Source organism: Calidris pugnax, unplaced genomic scaffold, assembly GCF_001431845.1.
Source record: "Calidris pugnax isolate Ruff unplaced genomic scaffold, ASM143184v1 scaffold231, whole genome shotgun sequence".
NCBI classification, from domain to species: domain Eukaryota; kingdom Metazoa; phylum Chordata; class Aves; order Charadriiformes; family Scolopacidae; genus Calidris; species Calidris pugnax.
Window position 1 is genome coordinate 718,248 of NW_015090996.1, and position 14,108 is coordinate 732,355.

Consider the following 14,108-nt stretch of genomic DNA (forward strand, 5'->3'; position numbering starts at 1 on the left):
TATGCTTATTAACTATTGGCCAGAACTTAAGCAATGCCAGTCTGCCCTGCCTGGTGTGTGTTACGTATGGTATTATGTTCAGAGAGAGTGTTTTATGCAAAGGCAACAAGCTTTCTGCTGCCTCATTTGAAAAAAAAAAAAAATAAATGTGTTTTTGATTCTCAGCTACGGTCTTCCTGCTTCACTGCTGCTTCCTTAAAAATGCCTACTCAGGATGCCCACGGAAAGCAGGTCTCATGCTCAGATAACATCACTAACTGCCATGAGGGCTGACCCAGATATAAGGTTTATAAGGGGCATGGGAAGATGGCCCTGTCCCCTCTGGTTTGCTCACCTGTGCAAGGGAGGAATTTGTTTTTCACATGTGCAACTATTAGATCTGGTCAGATACGACAGAAAGAAAAGCTGTGGTTATTATCTGATTATTTTGATCTGCTTAGAGCTTTCAGTTGCATTCCTGTGACATGTACTTTTGTTAAGAAAGGTACCTGATTTGGGTACAAAGCATAACGTGATGTACTTTTGTATAGAAAGGTACCTGATTTGGGTACAAAGCATAGTGAAAGTAGATCTGCTCCTAGTTAGTTTAAAAATCCTACCTTTAGTGTAAAAAATGGAGTATAAAATCAAAGAATTGTCTAGGTTGGCTTGAAAATCCTACATTTAGTGTAAAAAAAATAGAGTATAAAATCAAAGAATTGTCTAGGTTGGAAGGGACCTTTAAGGTAATCTGGTCCAACCATCAACCTAACTGATAAAAAACCATCGCTAAACCATGTCACTAAGCACTATGTCAAGCTGTGTTTTAAACACAAAAAAAACCCCAAACCCGACCAAAAAAAACCCAACAGGAAGGAAGGCTGTTGACTGTACTCCTTGCTCTGCCTAGGGGCTGCCAGGCGTGAGTCATGGCACCCATGAAGTTGGGTGTGTGGCATTTGAGAATTAAGCTGCTCTCGGGCAAATCACACGCTTTGGTACTAACAAACTTCTGTGAAGCGTTCGTACGACACCCGATTTAAAACCGGATGGTCTCTCAAGACACAATAGTACCTAAGGTGTGATAGGAGCCAGAGAGAAAGAGCATCATTCCCACTATCTGTGTTTCTTCCCTTACAAAACATGTTTGGAATCTGCATCTTGCAGTTTCCCCTGGCAACTCTCTACTATCACAGAATACAATGTCCCAAGGCTACACTCCATTATACTGCACCATCTTTTCCTTTTCTCTTGCTCCGCAAGCTATAATGAAGCCCATCAAATTTGCACAAGTGCCCTATTTACTGTACAGAAATTACGTCCAAAAAAATGATGTTGGCTTCCTATTAATGCTTTGAGATTGGCAAATGATCATGAGAGTCAACTGCTGTTCAGCTTGCTAAGTGATGGCATGTATTGCTGCCTTGCCTAATTACAGCAAATCAGATGTTTCCTGTTGTGGAAAACAATACTAACAAATTACTAGCTCTTAGTGTTTTAAGGGGAATAGTAAATCTTGAGCATCAGTTGAAACAGAGCATTGGAACATGAATTTTCTGGCGATGTTTCATCATCAGTAAGTTTAATGGGTATTTATGGATAGCTAAGGCAGAATTCAGGTGAAATATTCAATCTTTTAAATATGTATTACTGATCACTGCACAGCAGCAGCTTTTCGCAACTGATTCAGAGCTGAACTATATTCGGAGCCGAATGTATACACTGTTTTTTTTTTTTCTCATAAGCTTTTCTCCAAGAATGATCTGTTGATGAGTTACAAGGAAAAAGGAACGTGTGGCAAGAAGTGCAGTGAGCACCAGGATGCAGAATGGCAGAGATAATCTGTGTCTACTTTGCTGGGTGCACACAGATAAAAGGAATTGGCATCACCACAAGAAAACCAACAGGAACTTATCTTTATCTCACATCTTAGTGCTCCCATTGAAGACAAAAAGAATATCACCATTTCTGTGCACAGGCATAATCTCTATTTCTGAGCCAGTCGCTCCCCAAGACGTGTTCTCACACTGAGGGATTATTAGGACATCATAATAACTCCTACGCACACTCTTTGCCTAACTTCTGCCTGTAATTTAAATGGCTGTAGCTTTACATCTAACAAAACCCTGCTTAGTGTGACAGCCTTTGGCTCTTTTTAAAGGATGTCGCTGATTTCCTTCACTTGTCACTTAACTAAGAGGAAGGTTGGATCAATCAATCAAATCTTTACAGAGTAACATTAAGCTGTTGTTCAAGCCTCATTTACAGTGTAGAATTCAGCCTGAAGAAGTTCCTTCTAACAGCAAACTAACTGGAAAACTAAAAAAGAAAAAAAACAATCTCCTGCTTTTTAATCTCCTGAAACTGAACTGAATAAGTGAAATAAAAATCATGTTTGTGACTGCATGCTTGAGAAATTGCCTATTAAATCATGATTTTGCCCGCACAGCTCTGATTTTGCTCTTGCAGCTCAGGGAAGGAAATGGAATTCCGGGAAGAAAACTTCAAGGAAGTTTCTTTAATCCATATACCAACAGCAAATCAGTGCTACATATGAATATAGTGAATACTGTTTTCAGGGTTTATTGAAATACATATCCACCCTCCTGGAAGCTTCTAGGCAGAGCCCCCACCCCTCTAGAAATTTCCATCCAGATGCAGTGGTGGGTGAGTTGAGGAGAACTCAGGGCTGTACTGAGTTCCTGCTGTGCTCTGCTGACCAGAGACTGTTGAGGAGCCACAGGAGGAGGGATACCTTCAGGCCTGCCTGGGAGAACCACAAAAGCAAAGGACTCCCTTTGAGCCTAGGGGAAGGATTGAGTAAGGTTTTGTCGGAGCACATCAAGGAAGTTTTCTCTGACTGCTGAGCGGGCTCATTTATAGCCAGACTGATGCAAAGTCTCTGGAAGGGCTGAGGGATGTAATGTACATACCCATTCAGAGGGATTTGTGATGACAAAATCAGATCAGTTCATTTTGTTCCCATCAGTTTCCCATTCTGTCGTCTCTTCTTCATGATCAAGTTTTGTGTGTTTGATCTCAAACATCTGTGGTTTACTCTAAAACCAAATGATTGTAAGATTCTTTACAAATTTCATACATAAAGTCAAAAATATCTTCCCGGCTGCTCTTATTTAGGGCAGTTTTGACGTAAATGATACGGACTTGCCTTCTTTTTGCTCTGTCTCATGTTTCCTTCCTTTGCACTCCCCTTTAACATTTTCTCCCCTCTTTCCCTGTCCTCCATCCAGAGAGCCACAGTGTCTCATATCCTGTTCTCTGTTCATTTGCATGACCTCTACCACTCTTGATTACTGTAATGAGTGTCTTTAGTAATGATCATCATCCTGTTCTATTTTTCCAGAGCAATACCCCCATTAGAGAGCTTCAGATTTATAAAACATGTGTTATACTAACACAAGCTTAAATACTTCCTCTCTTCCCAAGTAATGCTTGTACACACCTCCTAATAAATCAGCAGCTTTCTCCAAAGGTCCTGAATAAACGTACAGTTGACCTGATGGAAATGACTTGGCTGGACCGAGCACATCAGGCAGACTGAAGGGTGTCTGACCATCAAAGGGGTTCACATTTTTGTTGAGCTGATGTATGTGGAATTTCTCTGTGTCTTGCAGCCACTTAATTTCATCTGCACCTCTGCTTTAATTAACATGTATATTCAGTGCAATGTTCAAGGGCAAGAGAAGTGGTGAAGTGTTGAACGTGCGTGCCTGTTACACTTTCCAATGTTTCCTAACTAATAATTGTAGAAGAAATCCTCATCTTCTCAGAAAGCTTGTAGTGTAATAAGAGAATGCAGCAGGGAACTGCAAGAAGAAATGTCTGCTTGTTACCGCTGTCGTTCTGTGAGTCATGGACCAGAATTTACAGTGATAGATGCTGAGCAAACACAGCTAAAATATGTGACCCTGCTTTTGAGGCAGCAAACAGCTTCATGTTGGTGGTGGTGCTAATGGGACACACTTCTGTTTTAAAACTATTTTTGAGTATTTTAATACATTATAGATAAAAAAAAAAAGTATAACTCAGTTCCAGCCTTTTGCCATTACTTGTACAGGCTGAGTGTAGTTATTGCTGAGTCCAACAGCTCTTTATGGAGAGCAGTTGTCTACAGCAATGTGGATGCACTGTCAGCAAGAACTTCAAAGGAGCCTTTGATTCCCCAGCTGAATCCTGCCTCTCTGGAAGACGCAGCTCCTGCCGAGCTGTTGCCAGTACCATCATTCAGAAAAACAGCCACTGGCTCTATGAGCAGCTATATGGGGCTGTGCAAAGATCTAAGTGGCTTTATGACTTACCACAATCAGTCATAAAGTCCCACTTCAAGTGTTGCAAATAGATATCTTGTCTACCTGGACACATTCCGTGCTTCTCATGTCTAAGTCGGCTCGTTCATCAGCAGCACAAATCATGGGCAAAGCCCCACTTCAAGTGTTGCATACAGATATCTTGTCTACCTGGACATATTCTGTGTTGCTTATATCTAAGTCAGCTCATTCATCAGCAGCACAAATCATGGGCAAAGCCATTGTGGACAGTCTGAATCTGCCTCTGCATTCCCTTTCCAAACTGTGACGACTTGCAAATTCCTTTTTCCTCTAGATTGGGAGTCAAGGAGAACCAGAAAACTTTATCCCTCTGTTGGAGAATGAGAGGACCATGTTTGGCAAATTGGTGATTTGGAAACATTGCCTCTGGTTCTTGAGAGACCTCCAGGAACTATTTGTATTTCAGATCGCTTTAATTTCAGATTTATACAGAAATCAGGGAGACCTGACAGTCTGCTTCGTCCTACCGTACTTTACTAATTGTCCTAGAGTCCCTTTCCACCCAAAACCATTTCCTATAGAGCTCTGGGTTTGAAGGTGGAAAGGCAATTACAAAGTGGTGCAGACAAGTGTGATCAGCAGGTCCCCTCCCCGAGGGCCTGGAAGGTTGTTGCCAGTTGTTCTACAATGTGTGGGAAACCTAGGAAAGTGTCATAGCATCTGAAGAAAGACAACCAAGCAGTGGTGTGAGCAGATATATCTGGTAGGAGAAGAGGAAAAGTGGCACTGTGAGCCAAAAAGGTGGGATCTTCCTGGAGTCTTGTAATTCAAGTCCTAGGCTGAATCCAACACACGAGCCAGATTTTGCCTCCTCTGCCCACTGATTGCTCTTATTCCTCCTCTCCTTTTTCCATTTACTACAATAAGCACAAAGACTTTTATTCTCCATGAATGGCAACTCCATAAGAGATTCATTGTATGCAATGCAACCCAAAAGTTCAAGTACAGTACACAAGCACAACTTCTGATGCAGGGATGGTGGCAAACCCTGGCCAGGTTCTGTTGCTCCTGTAGCTCTTTAGTGGGGTAGGGATGAATGATGTGCAGCAAACCTCAGAATTCAGCGTTGTTTCTTGGACACGTTCTCATTATTTATAGTGCTGTCTCCAAATTCAGCAAGGCAAGTCTCTCATGTTTGGGCAGAAGATGCTTTCTCAGGAGATTTCTAGCACTTCCGCACCCAGTCACAGTGGAAAATCTTTCTCATAACTTTTCAGTCCCAACAAATAATAAAAATGAACTGTCTGCTTTTGCTTCACATTGTGACTAAAACCTACGGCCCTGAGTCAGAATTCATGGGTTTTTATATCAACCCGATGTTCAGCTGTCTTCTCTAATGTCAGTGTTTCATCCAGTACCGCTTCTATGCTCTAATACTAGTTTGAATAATAACTGCAACTGCTTATTGCCTCTATCAGTGTTTATCTGGGCATTCCAAATTAATCTGAGTCTCTGGATCTGAAGGTGGAAAGGCATTTACAAAGTGGTGCAGACAAGTGTGATCAGCAGGTCCCCTCCCTGAGGGCCTGGAAGGTTGTTGCCAGTTGTTCTACAATGTGTGGGAAACCTAGGAAAGTGTCATAGCATCTGAAGAAAGACAACCAAGCAGTGGTGTGAGCAGATATATCTGGTAGGAGAAGAGGAAAAGTGGCACTGTGAGCCAAAAAGGTGGGATCTTCCTGGAGTCTTGTAATTCAAGTCCTAGGCTGAATCCAACACACGAGCCAGATTTTGCCTCCTCTGCCCACTGATTGCTCTTATTCCTCCTCTCCTTTTTCCATTTACTACAATAAGCACAAAGACTTTTATTCTCCATGAATGGCAACTCCATAAGAGATTCATTGTATGCAATGCAACCAAAAAAGTTCAAGTACAGTACACAAGCACAACTTCTGATGCAGGGATGGTGGCAAACCCTGGCCAGGTTCTGTTGCTCCTGTAGCTCTTTAGTGGGGTAGGGATGAATGATGTGCAGCAAACCTCAGAATTCAGCGTTGTTTCTTGGACACGTTCTCATTATTTATAGTGCTGTCTCCAAATTCAGCAAGGCAAGTCTCTCATGTTTGGGCAGAAGATGCTTTCTCAGGAGATTTCTAGCACTTCCGCACCCAGTCACAGTGGAAAATCTTTCTCATAACTTTTCAGTCCCAACAAATAATAAAAATGAACTGTCTGCTTTTGCTTCACATTGTGACTAAAACCTACGGCCCTGAGTCAGAACTCATGGGTTTTTATACCAACCCGATCTTCAGCTGTCTTCACTAATGTCAGTGTTTCATCCAGTACCGCTTCTATGCCCTAATACTAGTTTGCATAATTGCAACTGCTTATTGCCTCTATCAATGTTTATCTGGGCATTCCAAATTAATCTGAGCAAGAAGACAGTGAAAACAGGAGGTGCAGACAAAGACACATCATTCAAAGTACAACAGTGTTTTGTTTTAAAGAATAGCTCCTTCAGTCATTTTCAAATAATTTTAAAGGAAGATTAATTTTGAACTAATTCTCTTCAAAGCATGTGCTAACTTTGTAAGAAATGGTGTTGCTGTCCCCTGACCTTGAAATTCTGGGGGTGGGATGGTGTAACCGACTTGGATAATGAACAAGGAGACTTTCAGAAAACAGTGTTTCCACAGGGTGACTAACCAATGTAAAAAGGGATAGGTGCTTTCATCCATGCTTAACATATTGCCTGTCATATCTTTGGTATATGTATACTGAACAAGGAGACTTTCAGGAAACAGTGTTTCCAGAGGTTGACTAACCAATGTAAAAAGGGATAGGTGTTTTCATCCATGCTTAACATATTGCCTGTCATATCTTTGGTATATGTATAGATCCCTTGGATTTTGTAATAGTGATTAATGTCATTTTTAAGAGGAGTAAGAAATATGTGGACGTATGTGTTTGTGTGTCTGTGAGCGTGCAGAGCTGCAGTTCAGAGAGGACTTTGTGTGTAGGTGGGGAAGTCAAAATTGGGACTTCAGAAATAAAAATCAGCACTCAGGTTAAGAGATAAACCAGCTTGATTAGACCAAAGTGTGTTTTGCAGTCCTAATCAGACAGCTGGATATCTTGAGTGGTCTGTGTCGCTGCTGCTGTTTTAACGAGGCATCGGCTCTCAAATCTCTGCTGATCCTCATTGTGTAGCCCAGTTAATCTCTGAGCCTCGCTGAGCTCATCTTCTGTCTCTCAGTGCAGGCCACGTGCCTGCTTTCACCCTTAATCTGGGTCATGTTTATGTACCTCATGGGTGAGACATTTTGCCTTTAGGATTTAGTTAGACACTCCTGGAAGATTTAGGACTCTGTAAAAACACGTCTTATTTCTCCTTAATGCTTGTTGTTGGTAAAATTTTCTCTCTTTTCAACTCATTTTTTGTTCTTTAGTAGTTTCCATTTGTGTCAGGTTTGCCTTTATTAGAGATTAGTTTGTTTTGTGGTACTGAGTGATCTTACTCATCACAGAAAAATATCACTTAGAAAAATATCTTAGATAAAGGGCAATTGTGCTTCAGTGTGAGGGGCTGGGGTTCTTTAAGCACGACAGCTGCAATTTCTAGCTTTTTGACTCTGTGTTTTCTCTTTGCCACACAATAACCTGGAGTTTCACATGCAAACCAAGCTGTAAAAGCACAGGATACACAGCCATACCAGACAATTGCCTAGAAATGAAATTACTTTTAATAGTCTTTATTTAGCTACTATTCTAATATGTATTTATCGACCTTCAGGAGATGGATTCAATCCCTCAGCTTGCCTTGACCTTGATTCCTAATAGTTGCTCCTGAATAATAGTGAGAAAAACATATTTCCATGTATTTAGCAAACCTTGTGTCTCTGAAAATGAAGTTCAGACAGAAGGATCGTGAGGAGGGGTAGCTAAGTCTTATCTTTAATGTAGTTCAGTGGCTGAATGCCTTAGGAACTTTGTAATTATTTCTGTACTAAAAAATGCCTCTAATGCTAGTAAACAGAAATATTCATATGATCAGATCAGTGTGTTACTGTAGTAATTGTTATTCTGCCCTCTTTGGGACCATATTTGTGTCATCAAGTTTGTACTGAATGCATAGGGTACCACATACAGTGCCGAAGAAAGTGTCCTTGTTTCTTATGTCTAATGCTATATACTGCCCTGAAATTATTGGAGTTCACTTTTCCAATGTCCTACCAGAATTATCCACTGATGACATTTCAACATGGAAAAAATGGAACAGCTGGGTCCTAAGACTTACAGCATTTTATAGGAAAGGAACCAACTTTTCAAATCATCATTTACATGATGATTTTATCATTTACATGATTCCAGCCAGTCTGGAATATATGTATAAATATGATAGCATTAAACAGAAATAAAATATGTACATAAGATAATCTGTGCCTACAAAAGACCATTGACACATTAAAACAAGCATTTTTATATGCAGTAATCTATGCAATCCCCCATAATTTCCAGTAACCAAGGTTCTTGTATATCCTGAGTTTTAAATCAACATAGTGCATTGATGCATGGAATAGATGAAGTCAGATTGCTGGAAGGGATGCTTCTCCTGGGGGTCACTGTTGTCACATCAAGAGCAACTGGATTGTATGTGAAGTAGCTCCAAAAAACACATCAGTGCAGGGGAGGCAGCCTTTGGGAGACAGGTAAACCAGGGAGCTGAGGGAATAATGACTTCCATCGCCCAGCTTCTTCTGCTGCCTACAAAACCAGGGGGAAGCTGTGGTCTTGGTTAAGGTCTATGGAGCTGCAGGTCAGAGATGCTTGGAATTAGAGGACTGAAAAAGGAGGCAGGCAGCTGACACAAAATCAATGGTTTGTCCTCTGCCAGCGTTGCCAAGGCAGGTTGTCTCAAACTGTTACTGTATTCTGTAATTTCCAAAATTGCAGATGCTTGGCACAACATCAAAGCAACCTGTATTTGTCCTTAATGGGTCTGCCCTCACAAGGGGAGCTGAGCACGTAGGTGCTTTGTGTTGTACATAACTATTTTTTCTCTTTTATCAAGATTCTGAATCTGTGTAAAGAAAAATGTGAAGATTAGCGTGATTGAAGTATCTCTATATATTCAGTTGGCACTGAATACATTCTCCATAAGTATATCATCATAAAGTACAGGAGGTATAATCTATTAAAGTGAATGGCAAACTGCCGTTGCTTTCAATCAAACAAAGTTTTTATTCGTTTCATTATATGTCTTCAATAAATTTCAATTGTTTTCATGACTCTTGCCTGCCTTACCTGGCATTCACATCTTCAGCATTCGAATGAATTCATACCAGTTTCAACTCCCTCCTTTAAAAAGTTTATGATTAGGATTCCTTTAAAAGTTCAAACTGCATAGAAAAACACTGTCAATCACTGTTGTTCTTTTAAAGCAACCGATCTATTACTGAATAAGCATTATTGACTGTACATTGCTTTATATACTTTGCAGAGTGTGTTACATGCATGTGATGGGAGAGTAATTAGGGATGTTTTTGTGTAAGATGCTGAGGAAATGGAATTTTGTGAGCCCCAACAATCTCCTTCCTCTTCTGTGGAAAGAAGTTATGTTTTGGCTTGCATTTCAGACAGCATAGCACTGCCATGATTTAAACAAGATAGGTAAAAAACCTTGCAGTCTAGAAGAGATTAATACTGACATCTTAGATCTGCTGTATTTTTGTAAGAGAATTTGTCCCTTTTGCTTGGCTTGGGAATGTTTTTTCTCTTTCATCTGACTATACTATGTTTATTGCTACATTGGCTAATTTCAAGTAATGAAACAGAATAATTAAATGCTTGGAGACTTCAGTGAATTAGGATGACTATTTATTCTGTGTAGTCTCGGTGCCAGGGAGTGGCAACGGCCATGGGAATGACACTTTATACTATATACTTACTCTTCTTTCACTTTTTCTGATAAGCACACAAAAAAGAGGAATGACGTGTGTTCAGTTCTGTGTATTAAAGACATAATGTATCATGAAATAAGTATAACTTTGTGGAGCCCACAGGTTGTTCAAAGAGAGCCCATTTAATGTTTACAGACTCTATGGGAATCACAAAACACAGGGGTTTGTTTTGCAAAAATCGTTTCATTTCAAGTAATGCCTATTTCACAGAAAATAAAATGGAAATAAGAAAAAATCTTCAGATTGGAAAAAACATATTGAAATGCCTAAATGCTATTTTTTTAAAAAATAGATTGAAATTCACTTTACTCTCTAAAATCTACTCTATGATCTAATTACAACTTTTGCTCAACAAGTAATGCCTATTTCACAGAAAATAAAATGGAAATAAGAAAAAATCTTCAGATTGGAAAAAACATATTGAAATGCCTAAATGCTATTTTTTTAAAAAATAGATTGAAATTCACTTTACTCTCTAAAATCTACTCTATGATCTAATTACAACTTTTGCTCAAAGGTTTTCTTAAGCAACCATCAAGTCCTTTGGCACATAAAATTTTATAGAAAGCAGGAAAAAAGAAAAAGCACGAATGAAACTCCTTTTAGTTAATGTATGTTGAAAAGAAAATCTAGGAATCGAATATTGTTTTCCTCACCATTGTGTGTTTATCTGTGTAAAACAGTGATGCAGTACAATTTTTTAAATATTAAAAAAGGTTTTGAATTGGAAAACACAAAATCATTTTTCCTACCTCTCCTTACTTGTTGGCCATAGAATATAAAAGGTTTTGAATTGGAAAGCACTATATCATTTTTCCCAGCTCTCCTTACTTGTTGGCCATAGAATATAAAATACTCAGTTGAAAAAACAAGGGTTATTTTTTTTTTCTTGCAATACTTTTTCACTTCTGCTTTTTCACAGGTTGATACACTAACTTTTCCAGCACTACTTTTAACCGTTCAATGCAGAGTTGCATCTGGTTTGGCTTTCTGTTTTTTCTAATTTCTTTGTGGCATAGAAAAACATTGCTTTTGCTTTATCTCTTCTTATTTAACTGTCCTAAACACCAGGAGCCCCATATTAAAAAAAGAAAAGGCTGAAAAGAAGTGGATAAACATAAAAATCACTTGTAACTTAGGGATGGATGAATTTAGAGAAATATCCGTGACAGTAGTGTTAAAAAGATAAAGCTTTGAATATTCCTGATCTTGACTGCAGATTGAAAATTTTCTCTGAACTTGTTTGTATTTTAGAGGGAAGTTGGGACCTGCCTGTGAGCTCTCAGAGTGAAGGCAAAAGTACTCAGCGTTTGCCAAAGAAAGTTTGTCACCTTTCAGGTAAGGGAAAACACTAAACTTTTCACTTTCTGGTCTGAATGGGTTTGAAATCAAATGTCATGTTAGGAAGCTAACAAATGTTTTTGCATATGGTCTGATCACTAAAACAAATATGAGTCATTCGCAGCGCTGTTTTCTCACCCTTCTTTTTCCATGCCTGGGAACTGTGTGTCAGCTTCTTGTATTTCATGGGTTTGAAATCAAATGTCATGTTAGGAAGCTAACAAATGTTTTTGCATATGGTCTGATCACTAAAACAAATATGAGTCATTCGCAGCGCTGTTTTCTCACCCTTCTTTTTCCATGCCTGGGAACTGTGTGTCAGCTTCTTGTAGGGTGCTGCACTGGGGAGAAATAACCCCCTGCACCAGTACAAGTTGGGGGCTGACCTGCTGGAGAGCAGCTCTGAGGAAAAAGACCTGGGAATTCTTGTGGATAGCAGGATGACCATGAGCCAGCAATGTGCCCTTGTGGCCAAGAAGGCCAATGGCATCCTGGGGTGCATCAGGAAGAGTGTGACGTGTGGGTTGAGGGAGGTCATCCTGCCCCTCTGCTCTGCCCTGGTGAGGCCCCATCTGGAGCACTGTGTCCAGTTCTGGGCTCCCCAGTTCAAGAAGGACAGGGAACTACTGGAGGGGGAACAGAAAAGGGCCACAAAGATGATTAAAGGCCTGGAGCATCTCTCTTAAGAGGAGAGGCTGAGGGACTTTAATCTTTTTAGTCTTGAGAAGAGAAGGCTGAGGGGAGATCTAATTAATGTGTATAAATACTTAAAGGGTGGGTGTCAGGAGGATAGGGCTGGTCTTTTTTCAGTGGTGCCCAGGGACAGGACAAGAGGAAATGGGCACAAACTTGAGTATAAGAAGTTCCATCTCAACATGAGGAGGAACTTTGTTACTGTGAGAGTGGTGGAGCCCTGGAAGAGGCTGCCCAGAGAGGTGGTGGAGTCTCCTCTGGAGACATTCCAAACCCGGCTGGACACGTTCCTGGCAACCCCATATGATTCTTTGATTCTTCATTCCAGATAGCGAAGTCCTGTGTACAACATTTGCAGTAGCAGACAAACTACACTTCTGCCAATATGGCTCTATTCTGACTTTGGGATCTCTGAGGGCTACTGAGGAAGCCTGACTCTTAGAGCAAGTCATACTGTGGTCCTTTTCAGGAGTAATCCAACTGACCCTTCCAGATAGTGAAGTCCTTTGTGCCTATGTACAGCGTTTGCAGTAGCAGCACAAACTATACTTCTGCCAAAGTGGCTCCACTCTGACTTTGGGATCTCTGAGGGCTACTGGCCAGGAAGCCTGACTCTTAGAGCAAGTCACACTGGTCCTTTTCAGGAGTAATCCAACTGACCCCCTTTGAAAGTCACATAGGTGCTGTAAAACAGAAACCAGAGTATGACTGGGCCCTAAATTAGTTCATAATATTCATGTACGCAGTTATTTTTTCATTAATTCAGGAATCATGTCTGTCAAAAATCAAGGTCCGCACTGTATTCTAGATCAATGCCCCAAGTTAATGAGCATTTCTTCTGGATGCTTTCATAATCCTTGAGCTGATGTTTATTGATCTTATCCAATGGTGTTTATGTGAACTATATAATCCATAGATAAGAAATAATTTCTATGGTCTTGTGATAGAGAAAAAAATCCGTTTTATTTAGGGATCTTTCCTATCACTAAAATCTATGAATAATTCTACAGAAGTAAGTAGAGACGTTTTCTAAAAATCTAGCCATATTATGTAACTCTAGGTGTTCTTAGGTTAAACCAAACCAAGTTAAAGTTCTGGAACTTTACTCCTTTTTTTTTTAATAGATTTTTAATATCCTGGCTAATATAAATTTTATAGAGCAATAATGTAATGTATTAAAACTTTATAAACCACACAGGTAGCCTTCTATCCAGTTGGTTTCTCCTTGGTCTTGGTAGAAAAAATATTACCAGTGATACATAGATAGTCATATCTAATTAATTTATTATCACTTAGGGACTTCCATGCCCCCATATCAGAAAGCACTCTTTACTGTGTAAACTTTATTCTTCCTTCAGGACACTACTCGCCTAAATCCTGAAGGTACCTACTCATGGGCACCTAAAGCTCTGTACATGCCTAGTTTTCCCTTTCTCCTCTGAGACAGGAGGCTGTTCACAAATCCACAATGTGGACCCTCTGCCCACATGATTTTGTGTTCTCCCTTGCCAGGGAAATGTCCAAGGTCAGCCCAATTTGCCTGGGAACCCACTGCTATAGCTGGGCTTAGATCACAACTGTTTGTTGTCTGCAACCACTTCCAAGCTGAGGTTCCTGAACTGTATTTGAGTTCCAGCAAGTTTTGTAAGAGGGGGAACCTTTCTCCTTTCCATATCTCCTTGGCTTTGCACTGCCCAGGGAGACAGAAAGCTAAATTCAGCATTTCAGATTAGAGCAGATACCAAGTGGAAAGGAAACTGGGAGCTCTGACAGGGAGTAGGGGACAGTTAGAGGAAAGTTACTGGATCATGTTGGAAAAGGTATCTGACAACAGGTCAAAGCTAGA